Raw genomic sequence first — 12,479 nt, 5'->3', positions numbered from 1 at the left:
TGATGCTCAGTAGTTGAAGGTTTAGATACATATATGGTTGGAAAGATAGAAGTAGATATATAGTATGTTAGAAGGTCATGTATAGATGGATAGTTGGAATGGTGTGAATAGCTTAAAAGCTGTAGGAGGAGTATCATGTGGAAGAATTGGAATAATAATATTAAGTATGTCGAAGAACAATAGTTGGACTTCCTTAAGCAAGCCCACCTAATAATAAGTATGTCAAAGAACAATAGTTGGACTTGCTTAAGCAAGCCCACCTAATTACCATGAACAACATGGTTGAGCTACAAGGTGATGATTTCTCAGTGTGCCTAGTAGGCCAAGGAAGACTTCTACAGTGGATGACCGAAGAATGTTCACCATATTTAAGAAAAACCCAAAACAACTGTCCCACAGATGAGGAACACTCTCCAGGGCGTGGGCGTGAATGTGTCAGAGACTACTTTTAGAGTATAGAGCCAAAAGAAGAAAAAAATGCTTCACTGTCCCATTACTCATGCAGGGCACTGTAAATAGATAGATATAGATAGAGAGGGGATGAATAGATGACAGAGGGAAAGTATAGGTCGATCAATTAAATGAAGAGGTCATTCAGTATGGGTTTTACTGAGTAAGTAAAGCAGTAGTGACTGGTGATGGGATGAAAGGATGTGGGCTAGGTAGTTGAAAGAAAGTGAGACAGTAGGATGGACAGATGGATACAAGGTCCTGTGAATGCAAAGGTTTCTTTTCCGGTGGCCTTTTGGAATGCTGATTGAAATTGGTAAAATGCTTAGATAAGGTAGCTTATTGTGCCCCTGTCTAATGCAAGGCAATTATTATTATTTTTTTTATTTCCCGAAAATGTCTGCGATGTGAGTTGTTGTTTATCCATCTGCTACCTTTGAAGCTATGTTGCCACGTCCCCTGTGCCCACCAGTCTGTGACTAGACTTCTACATCATCCAAATGTAAAAAGTAGTACATCTAGTCATAAATGGGGCTACAGGTATAACATGCTCTAAAGTGTTACTGTTTTTGTGTTACTGTTTTTGCATTTGCTTAGGTTTATAATTTCAGAGATTTGGTTTGGTACCTTTATCTTCTCCCTTTCTGTGCTCTAAGAGGTTGTTTGTAGGCAAGTGTAGTTGTAGAATGTACAATATAAACTATGCAGGCTATGTTAATTGGCTCTGATTGGTTGATTGGCTGTACGGTCCATGGTTGGCTCTCACACCCATTGAACTTAATAAACCTCCACAATTCCACTCATAGCTGGCCTGTTCATAGTGGGACTGCTATAACCACCAACAACATCTGAACTGAACATGTGAATGAAAAGCCAATGGTTTTTGCCCCAGCAATTTTAACAGGAGAAAAAGAACCATTTTATTTCCTGCGGTGTGGGTGTTGTAGGGCTTTTTAATGTACACGCTTTTTAAGAGAAGGGTGGAGCAGTATTTAGTAAGGAAGCATTTTATAGCAGAGCTGGTTTGAGGGGCGAGATAGAGTGAGAGAGATGGAGGGATGCGGTCTGGACCGCAGCTGCTGGGAAACCTAAAGCCTGCAGTCTGACCAGGACCACGGCAACAGCATAGTTCCCATTCTTCCTCCAAACCTCAGGCTGGCCACGACACTTCCCTTCTCTGCCTGGTTACAGTGTCTTCCTCTGGGACTTGACTGGGTGCCAAGAAGGGCTATAGGTTTGTCCTTCTGCAGTTCTGATGGATGGCAGAGGAATGTAATGAGTTTGAATGTCCATTGACGGTAATATATGTTTAAGATGCATCCTCTGGTTCCACTTGGTTTCAGTGGTATGACCTTCAAATGCAATAGTAAACAACTATAATTCAGACAGACATATATGCAAATCCAACATTATAAATGCCCTTAGATAATAACACCCTTTGTCTTCAAGATGTCCAATGAAATTAAAACTTTGGACCAAACTCTCATGCATGCACACAGGTTTCTGTACTTAGACCTACTGTATTTCTCTTTTTCCCCCCTCTCAGATTAGGTATCACTTGCACCGTTCTATTATCCACCATCATTGTTGACTGAAAACAATTTTCACCTGTAATGAGAAGGTGCAACCACAGGGGGCAATGCAACCCAACATTGTGAGTGTGCTCCTGCCATGACACAGTCCTAGGCCCATGTACGAGTGGATGCCCAGTCTCTCTCTCTCTCTCTCTCTCCCTCAGCTGTGTGCTCCTGTTCCCATGTGAGCTCCCTGCCCTCTGGGGGCCTGGTGTTTTTCCTGGCCGAGGGTGCCACTACTGCCATGCCCACGACAAGCGGCCATGATGAGGAAATGATAACGGACGGCGGTCAGCAAGGAACTGGCTGTCAGAGCCGTTTAGCGGAATGTCATTCCCGACTTCTTTCTTCCTTTTCCTCCCTCCTTTCTTTCCTCAGTGACTCTGGTTTGAACATACTCTTACTTTCCTGCTGCCTCCTTCAGACAGACCTTGTGTACTTGTTGGGATGTAATAGAGCCTTGCTGGGTTTGTTAAGCTTGTATGTCTGTCTTAAGTCTCCGTCCCTCTTGTACTGTCATGGGAATGTCCATCACACACTTGTGATATGTTGGCATTGCAGCTGAGTCAGTCTACTCAGACACACAGTAGCGTGTTGGTCAGTCTACACAGACACACAGTAGCGTGTTGGTCAGTCTACACAGACACACAGTAGCGTGTTGGTCAGTCTACTCAGACACACAGTAGCGTGTTGGTCAGTCTACTCAGACACACAGTAGCGTGTTGGTCAGTCTACTCAGACACACAGTAGCGTGTTGGTCAGTCTACACAGACACACAGTAGCGTGTTGGTCAGTCTACTCAGACACACAGGAGCGTGTTAGGAATGACAGATGTGAGGAACAAGACTGTTCTTCTGTTATTGCCTCCTAATTCACCTGTACCTCTAGACAAAGGACTGTTACCAGTAACTTCATTTACTCCAGTAAAGGGCTTGTTTTTGAGACTTTCCCCAGCTTTGGAGTCAAGGAGAGGGGGAGGTGTGAGGGAATGGCCCAGTCCGAGTGCCAGGGTGACGCAGCCGACCGCAAGAGAGGGCTTATAAAATGTGAATCATCTGGCACCCTGCTTTTAACCAAACCATGAAAACGCTGGAATGAGAGGGCACTTGATTTAGCCTCTCCTCCTTTTTAACCTTCCTGTGGCTCACAAGCCATGCATGGCAGACCGGATCCATGAAGGGGGGGGGGGGGGGGGGGGGGGGGGGTGCATGGCATTGCAGAGGAAAAAAAAAGTTTGACCAGCGGGTGGCAATTTACCGAGCACTCAACTTTGTTGCCTGGCACACAACCTATATGCTTGTGATCCACTTAGGTCGATATCTTAATGACAAGCTTACATTTACTTCCTGGAAAACTGAGATGATGATGCATTTTGACACAAAACTGCCTTGTATGCCAAACGTTGGGACCATATCAACGGTGGACCGATGAGAAATATACCGGAAAATGTTTTTTGACCAAAGCAAGCAGACCAAAAGCTCTTTCAGTACCAAACCTTTGGAAAATGTTCTGGTGAGACCCATCAGAGCACTGCAAGGGCTAGAGGCAGGAGAGCTGGAGGAAATAGCTGATGGGGGCATTCCACCTCCTGTTGAAGCCAGCCACCCACCTAATGTGCTACTTCAACTGGACAAACTGAACTGTTTGATAGGCCGCACACACGTCCTACAATGGAATGAACCGATTTTCATATGATTTCAGAGATCACCCCGCTTTGCCACTGCTCCTTAGCCAGGATTAGGGATAGAAGATTAGGGGAGAATAATCCGTTTGGCAATGAGAGGAGGGTGAAAGGGTGATGGTTTCACTGTGTACTTTACAGTAGTAGATACTGTACATCTAAAGCCGCGGCCACACTAGTCTGTTCTATCCATTCATTACGGATTGAGCCGATGGTTTTTCTATGGGAGTCGTCCGTTGACGGACAACGGAGATGACAACGGTCTGTGTCCATTTCGTACGTTTTGTCCGTTTTTTTTACTGTTTACTGAAGGACTTGAGCTTTTCTCAGTCCGTTCGTCAGTTTAGCCAATTAGAAACAAGATTGTGTATTGAGTTGCTAGGATGCATTGTTCAGTTGCTAGGCTGTTTCATTGCCCCAATTTCACGCATCAAGTCGTATATTGATTTTATAGGTATGCTTTTTTATCAGTTTTTCTCAACGGACTGCTGTGGCCGGAGCTCCTCTACATTGGATCAACAGGGTTCCTCTACATTGCTGTTGAACTGTTGCCATTCGCAGAGAGGAGAATGGCAGATTCAGACATTCTCCTGTAGGAAACAAAGTCCTCATCAAATGTAGAGCATACCATCACTGAAAACCATTGTGAGCACACTCTTTCTTTCTCTCTCTCTCTCTCTCTCTCTCTCTCTCTCTCTCCCTTGTTTTCTGTCCAAGAGGAGGTTGTTGACAAATTAAGATGTGTCATTTCAATTTCAAGTTTGCTGCATGGCTGCGAGAGCATTCCAGGAACACATCGAGTCACACATACACACACACACTCTTCCAGTGTATAATAAGCAGCGTCCCGACTGTGTGGTTTGTGTTTCCCCATGTGCAATCGTGGAGAAGCCACATGAAAGGACCTCGGTATTAAAGGACAAGTCTTGGTTGGGAGGGATTCTGTCATGCAACAAGAGTGCGTTTTTCACTTTTTTTTCTCCCCTTCTCAGAGAAAATAAGCCACTTCTGTATTAGACAGGGTGACCGCGTTGCACCAGCTTAGATGGTTCTGACCACTGGAATGTTCTGGAGAAGAGGGGCTGAGTCGGGGGAGGGACAGACCAACCAAGTCCAATTAGGGGGAAATTGAGGCAAGACAGGCATTTTTGTCAAGGGAACACAATTCACTGATGGTGTAGAATAAGACTGGTATTGACTAAGCACAAAATGTTGTCATTATATATGTTAATGTTTTGTTTCTGGATTAGCCTATTATGTAAACCACAAAAGATGTTGGTGTGAATTAAGATATTTATTGTTATATCCCCAATTATCTAGTTTTCTAAAAAAATTTTAGGGTTATGTCATTTTGTTAAAAATGTTACTCTCGGGACCTGGAGCCAGGACCAGATCCACATCTTAATGGCTAGTTTATACTATCTTTCACCTGTTATAATCATTACTGTTACCAGTTGTCTGTTGATTGTTGCGCAGTTCAAGTTGAGGTTGGACTATTTCACAGCCATGGTTGCTGCATCTCTCAACCATCAGTGTATCCCCCCCATCCATCCATCCATCCATCCATCCATCCATCCATCCATCCATCCATCCATCCATCCTTCTATCCATCTTTCCCTCCTTCGCTCCATCCATCCATCCATCCATCCATCCATCCATCCATCAATCAGTCTAACCATCCTTCCATCCCTCCATCTGTCCCTCTCTCTCCCCCTCTCTCCATCCATCCAACCATCCATCCATCCATCCACCACCTGTTCACTCTCCCCCTCGGACAAGGGAATCAGATAGACATGCATGGATCTAACAAGAGGAGGAAGAGAGGAGGCCATTATTACAGAGAATCCCAGAATAGAGCTCTTTTTATTACAAGCCGGTCTGGTGGTGGCGGTGGGGGAAATTACAGGGAACGCTTCTCACACATAAAAAAGGTTGCACTGCCGAAACCAGGAACCTCAATAAAGGCTGGATTAGAAAATCCTTAGCTTTTCCCCCTTTTTGAAAAAAAAAATCAGTCCTTTTTTTCTTTTTTCTTTAGGAGTTTTGTTTTATGTCGGGCTGCTGCAGGCTGTTTGGTGGTTTTTCTTCTCGACCCTGCGGCTGGAAAATACGCTCACTTGTGGCATTCTGGGATGCCACTCCTGGACTTTACATCTGCTCAGAGGGAGATGTTGAAAGGCAGAGGAATACCCCATGAAAAAAGCTGCTAATCTAACAGTACAGCTCAGATCAGAGGCCGAGGTCCTCTGTTTCATATCATAATATCACATGTTCTCTAGCGAGGACGCAAACAAGACACTGTGTCTGTGTAGTTTACATACAGTACACAACTTCTCAACTCCAACTCTCAATCTCATATCCAATAGTCTACTATCTTGTTGTATTTGTTTGTTCATTATTGTCTTCTTGGTGCTGTAATGGCGACAGGTGGTGTGGATAGTGCTGACCCTTGTTTGAAGCCTACCTTGCTTATCACCCATACTGTACGTGATGAGACTGTGCATAGTGCTGTTATGATAGTCATATTGGTACGATGGACATAGTATTGATTCATAGGTAACACCTTTGTGTCCCGATAAATGCAGCATATCTAATGTATCTTCTCCATTGAGATACATTGATTATAAATCATGATAATAGGTAATTATCAGCCGGTGAAGGAGATCTGACGACATCATGCCTGGGGTATTCTCCTGGGGTATTCTCCTGGGGTATTCTCCTGGGGTATTCTCCTGGGCAGAGCGAGGCTGGTTGGTGGACATGGTGTGTGTGAGTGGTAAATGGTTAGGAGTCAGACAGTCACAGCGATAGTTCCGGGCATTGCGGGCCCCTCCCTACACGCTGCTAATTGTTGTAATCAGTGCAGTAATGAAGTCTGGCGGTTTTTCCTGCTGTTATTACAGGTCCTGGGCTCCTAAAGGAAATGAGGGGTTGGGGAACGGGAAGAATTCTCTGTGATATGGGGTGTTGCAGTGATTTTACAGGACGTGTGAGGCATGTGCCCTTGTTTTGTGTTGTTTTGACACTGTCGCTAGCTGTTGTTTGCAGTCCAGTGGCGAGCGTGTCCTTGTGGAGTAAACAACACGCTTTGAGGTGATACCTAAATGATTTTGATGATGTCTGAGGGGTAGCTGCTGTACTCTTGACGCTGCTTATATTGTGTCTGGTGTCTGATATAGTACATACACCAACAACACCAACTCTACAATTGTCCAATATCTTCTCTCACCTGTTCACACCTCAGCTCGCACAACATCAAAGCCTCCACATTCAAGACACCTCACTGTCATTGTTTTTATTTGTATTTAAGTGGCTTTCTGTGTTAACTCTGGGCTGAACTTACCTGTTACATAAAGAGTTCTCATGAGCACCTTATTTTACAGTACAGACTTGTTCAAGTATTTACTTTGGAATTACATGGTTATAACTAAAGAAGTACTTGTTTATTTATTTTCTTAGCAAGCACCACAAGACATTCATTTGGTACGAGGAAATAAGAGTGTTATGAATTATTTGAATTTAGTACCAGAAAGTACCCATTATTACCACATATTGTTATTGTAAATACCAGATGAATGCCAGACACGGTATCACTAAAATAAAGTTTACTGAGTGTGACGCACACACACAAACATATTCTATTTTGAATGGTGAACCCTCGTGCTTTAGTCTGGACTAAATGAATGATTCCTCTAAATGCCTCCAAACATCTGCCCTGTGGTGTCCTGTTGATCTATCAACACATTGTTCATTCTCCCGGTCTGAGGCTCTGTGGTGAGTACTGGGTTGCTACTGACGTGGTGTTGATGGTGTGACCCCCGTTCTACTGACCATCATGTAAATAGACAGCCACATTTAGCCAAGCATATTGCTAAATGTCTTTATTCATGGGTGAATTTGTTTTGAAATGAAACATTCACCATCATAGTCAAGCGTGGGAGGAGTATTTTTGGGGATGAATTTCCGTCGTGAAACGATAGATGGTAAATGCAGGCCTGTTTTATCAAGGTTTTACACGGTTGGTTCCAGTCCCCTGTATGGTCAGAAACCCAGTTGAACCTACAGTACCTCACTCTCATCTCACCTGTAAAACCCAACCAACCTACCCTCTCCTATATCCTAACCCTAATTCACACTACAGAGCTTAACTGAGCTAAGCTGTACTGGTCTGGCCTGGTTACGCATCCATCCACCATGGTTTATGTAACAGTGCCGGAAAGGACAATGTGAAAGGAAGACGTAAAAGCCAGCACAGTATGGTTCAGGTCGGCACCGTAGTGTCTGAAGACACGTACTGGCCCCTCATGCATCCCACTGAACTCTGTTGACATGTCTGTTTTAATGACTTATCTGACAAGATACAGGTTAAAGGCCCACTAAAGTGAAAATCGTCGTTTTGGTTTGAATTTTGGCTTCCAGGTCAAATTAGCATCACCCAAATATGGAAAAACAGGTTTCTGTCATTTTCCAGTGCTGTTTATTTAACCATCTAGCCCTGCTACTCTCCCTCAAATTCTCAGTTTTCAATGGGTGTGATTAAAGAGGCTTTGCATTCGTCACAACGACCCGCTCATGTTATACTCAAATAGGATGCATGCTCTGGGTAGTAAAAACTCTATCAAATGAACCAATTTGGTCCCATTTTAGCCGTCACGAGCAGCACACACATTGTCAGCGTCTGGCAGGTACAGATAACAGCCGAGATTAGATGAAACTGGCCCTTTAGAATGTTGTGGTCAAATGCAGCAAGACTCTTCAGAATACGAAGGTAAGAAAATTATGTAGCTAAAGTTAGATCTTGTTGTTAGAGCGAGCACAGTGTTGTATTTGGCAAGCTAGAAAAATTATCTGTTCGCTAACTTATCTTTTTTTTTTTTATTGTATTTATTTTTCGCCAACTTATCTTACTAAAGTTGCTAACATTTTAACGAGTTAGCTTCAAAGGAACTCATCAAAAATGTTATAGCATCCAACTGCAAACAGAAATGCTTTATAAATCCACATAGGAGACATTGTAAGCTGCTAACGAATTGGTTACAGCCAGCAAAAACATTACAGCCAGCAAAAAAAAAAAGGAAAGGCTCATGTCCTGTCAATCAAAATGCAAACTTTCAATCAAAAATGTGAGCAGTCAATCCTGTAGTCTGATGGTTTGAGAAATTGTGATAAGCAAAAAAGCTACTTCTTGCTTCTTTCTGCATTTTAATTGTAAACAATTAAAGTATGTAACCTAACATTTGCCCAGGAATTTGATATGGAACTCAAAGTCACTTTAGTGGGCCTTAAAGTTATAGCCGGCTCATCCCACACCTCTCCCTGTCCCCTGCAACTGTATCCCACTGAGGTTATTACTGGACATATCGTGTCATGTTCTTGGTCAGTTCCTGGTCAGCCTCCCTTTCTCTGAGTCATGTGCTATTGTCTGTTCCTTTCTGAAGCAGGCAGCAGCACACTGCTCTACCTAACCACCACAAGTCAATATTGACCTGGGAGTAATTATGGCTTTCACTGCCACCAGGGCTCTAGTGACCTCTGCAGTGCTTTTTGGGGAAGTGTGCAATTCACATTTTGATTAGAGTTACTCATTGCTTTTACATACATTTACATAAATGTTTCTGTTTTACACTTGACTAGACATTTCTTCATACACGGACATACTGCACTGGCACTTATATACTCATAGACTCCACTATTTAGTGACCCACAAAGAGAGGCAGTAGTCCATGGAATGGTGGTATGTGAAGGAAAGATTCAGGACAGGAACATCCGTTATCATATACCATAACTCAGAGAAGAGTTGAATAGAGTTGTATCGAGCAGTTGTGTAGCTTGTCTCCCTCTGCCTTGTCAATCAGTGGGCAGAAAGTAGTTAAATCTCTCTGTTAGCCATACATGTAATTATAGCTTGCCAAAACGTTACTAAATATGCCCTAGCTGGGTTTCTGGTTTTGTTTTTTCCTCCCCTTTCGCCGTTTGAAGGAGTTCTAATTGGTGGAGCCAGTGTGTTAGGATTAGAGGCTAGGAGTTTGAAACCCCAACACCCCCCGTGACCACACACCCCCACCCCTCCCCTCCCCCTCCACGCAGCATTACTAGAGCCTTTGTGAGAGACGTACACAGCCGTGTACACTACTCTCCTCTCCTCTCCTCTCCTCTCCTCTCCTCTCCTCTCCTCTCCTCTCCTCTCCTCTCCTCTCCTCTCCTCTCCTCTCCTCCACTCTCCTCTCCTCTCCTCTCCTCTCCTCTCCTCTCCTCTCCTCTCCTCTCCTCTCCTCCACTCTGCTCCCCTCTCCTCTCCTCTCCTCTCCTGTCACCATCCATCTGCTCCCCTCCACGCCACATCTCCTCCTTCCCGTAGGTTGTGTTATGTGTATAATCACATCGTTAGGGGGGTTTATGAGGAGCAGTTAAGATGAGGTATATTTGACTGGAGCCAGAGCTGACGACTGTGGCCAACAGCGTTCTCCATTCCTGCCCCCCTCTGATCTGGCATGGCTCTCCTCTCATCCAGGTCCATGTGTGGATGTCTACCTGATTGGTTGATGAGGAGGAGGTAGATAAGAGGAAATAAAGGCCGTTTATGATGTAAAGTATTTTTTGTAAAGGTTGTCATGGTAATGATGTAAAGGCTTTTTGAAGGTTGTTTATGATATAAAGTATTTTTTGTAAAGGTTGTTAAGGTAATGATGTAAAGGCTTTTTGAAGGTTGTTTATAATGTAAAGTATTTTTTGTAAAGGTTGTCAAGGTAATGATGTAAAGGCTTTTTGAAGGTTGTTTATGATGTAAAGTATTTTTTGTAAAGGTTGTCAAGGTAATGATGTAAAGGCTTTTTGAAGGTTGTTTATAATGTAAAAGTTGTATAAGGGAAGTACATGTTTATTATGTAAATGTTGTTCAGATTGTTTATGAATTAAATGTTCTATATGATGTAATAAAGTCTTTTCAAGTTGTTTATGATGTAACAGTTGTTCATGGTGTTAAGGTTTCAGGTTGTTTATGATGTTTAGGGTATTTATGATGTAAAAGTTGTTCATGGTGTTTATGATGTTAAGGTTGCTAAGGGGAAGTAAATATAGTTTATGATATAACGTCTGTTTAGGTTGTTAATGAAGTAATTGTTGTTTATGATGGAAAGATTGCTTACTGTAGGTTGCTTTCTGATGCGAACGTTATTTATGATGTTAAGGTTGTGCATGTTGTTTATAATGTAAATCTTGGAAAAACTATATTTTTGACTGTGTCACTTGTGTGAGGCCACTCTGCCCATGTTTTGACGAGTACCTTTTGGTGTTGACACCCCTCCTCTCCCCCCAGCTGACACAGTAAGGGTGTCTAGTAAAGCTGCCTCAGCCGTAATCCCCCTGAAATCATAGCATAACATTATTCCTCAATATCACAGAGGGACTTATTGCCCAATTAAACTGTGAGGTAAAAGGGAGGCACTGCAGGGCTCTGGGACAGGTGTTTGAGTGCAATCAATCAGATACTTTCAGCACCTCTCCCCTGCTCTCCTCCATAACTAGCGACAGGCCCACTAGGGGGGCAGAGAGCTTCAGAGGCAGGCTGCTGGGTCCGTTATTCTGCCCTCCTGCACTCCACTGGTGGGGCACTTATGGCCCATTCACCTATGCCGCTCTTGCTGAACTGCTAAACAAACAGAGCATTAGAGGACGGACTCACAGGGCCTCTATGAAAGAGCCAAGGTCCTTTTCACCTCTTGAGGCCCCAGCACGGCCCTATGGGAGCTGGGTGATGGGAATTTGCCGTCACGTCACAAGTTTTCCTTTGCTGAATTTGAATAGCAGCAGAATTCAATCGATGAATATGGATTATTCATTCGATAATGGAAGTTTAGTGTCCTTTTGAACTTCCCTCACCAGTGATGCTGGTAAACTATTTGCTATTACTTGGTGGCACGTAGTCACCATTTGTTTTTTTCATGAATTGAATGAATTTTATGAAATCTATTGTTAGCATAAGAACAATTGTGAAAATATGTAGAAAGGCCAATGAATGCACTTGTGTTCATTACTCAATAAACAAATGAACAATAAAATAATGTTTTCATTTCCCAACTGTAAATATTTCTCTGAATATGCCCCCTGCTAGACTCATAGCCCTCCCTGATTAATTTTGTTCTTGCTTTATCAGATATAATTTTTATCAGACTACTTGTCTAATGCCTTTGTGCTTTGCAGCTGAGGTTCTGGAGAGGGCTGTGTACAGTAGCTCCCATGTGCTTACATCTGTATACGTATATCTCTGTGACATTTTTTGACAATGTTAGAGAATGCCACAAAGGACTATTCTCATGTACATGAACGGTGAGAAGATTATTATCTGTTTCTGTGTTCATACAAGACACTGAGGAGAGTGTCCAAACTACCAGGAATCAGTCATTTACAAAGGAAGGAGGTGACATGAGGAGACTCTGAGCAAGGTGACTGTTGACGCATGGCGATGTGAACAGAATGAAGAGATCGATCTCACGTAGATGATCAGCAGCAGCTTTGGCGACTTCAGTACCAATCGGCTGCTGAGACAAGGGGCGACCTTGGAGATGTCAGGAAACAAATTAGTATTTGTGTGAACAAATTATATGGCGACAGGATGAAGGTCTATATATCTATGTCTTTGTTCAGCTTGGGAACAACACTTCAGCTGGACTACTCAGCAAATGAAATACCATAGCTCTGCCAGTACTATGAATGTGACGAAAGAGACAGACAGTTATACAAGTATAGTAAGACCCTGGAGAACAGTCTAAAATAGG

This window comes from Argentina silus, assembly GCF_951799395.1.
Source record: "Argentina silus genome assembly, chromosome: 12".
In the NCBI taxonomy this organism is placed as follows: Eukaryota; Metazoa; Chordata; class Actinopteri; order Argentiniformes; family Argentinidae; genus Argentina; species Argentina silus.
This window is presented reverse-complemented; position numbering follows the sequence as displayed.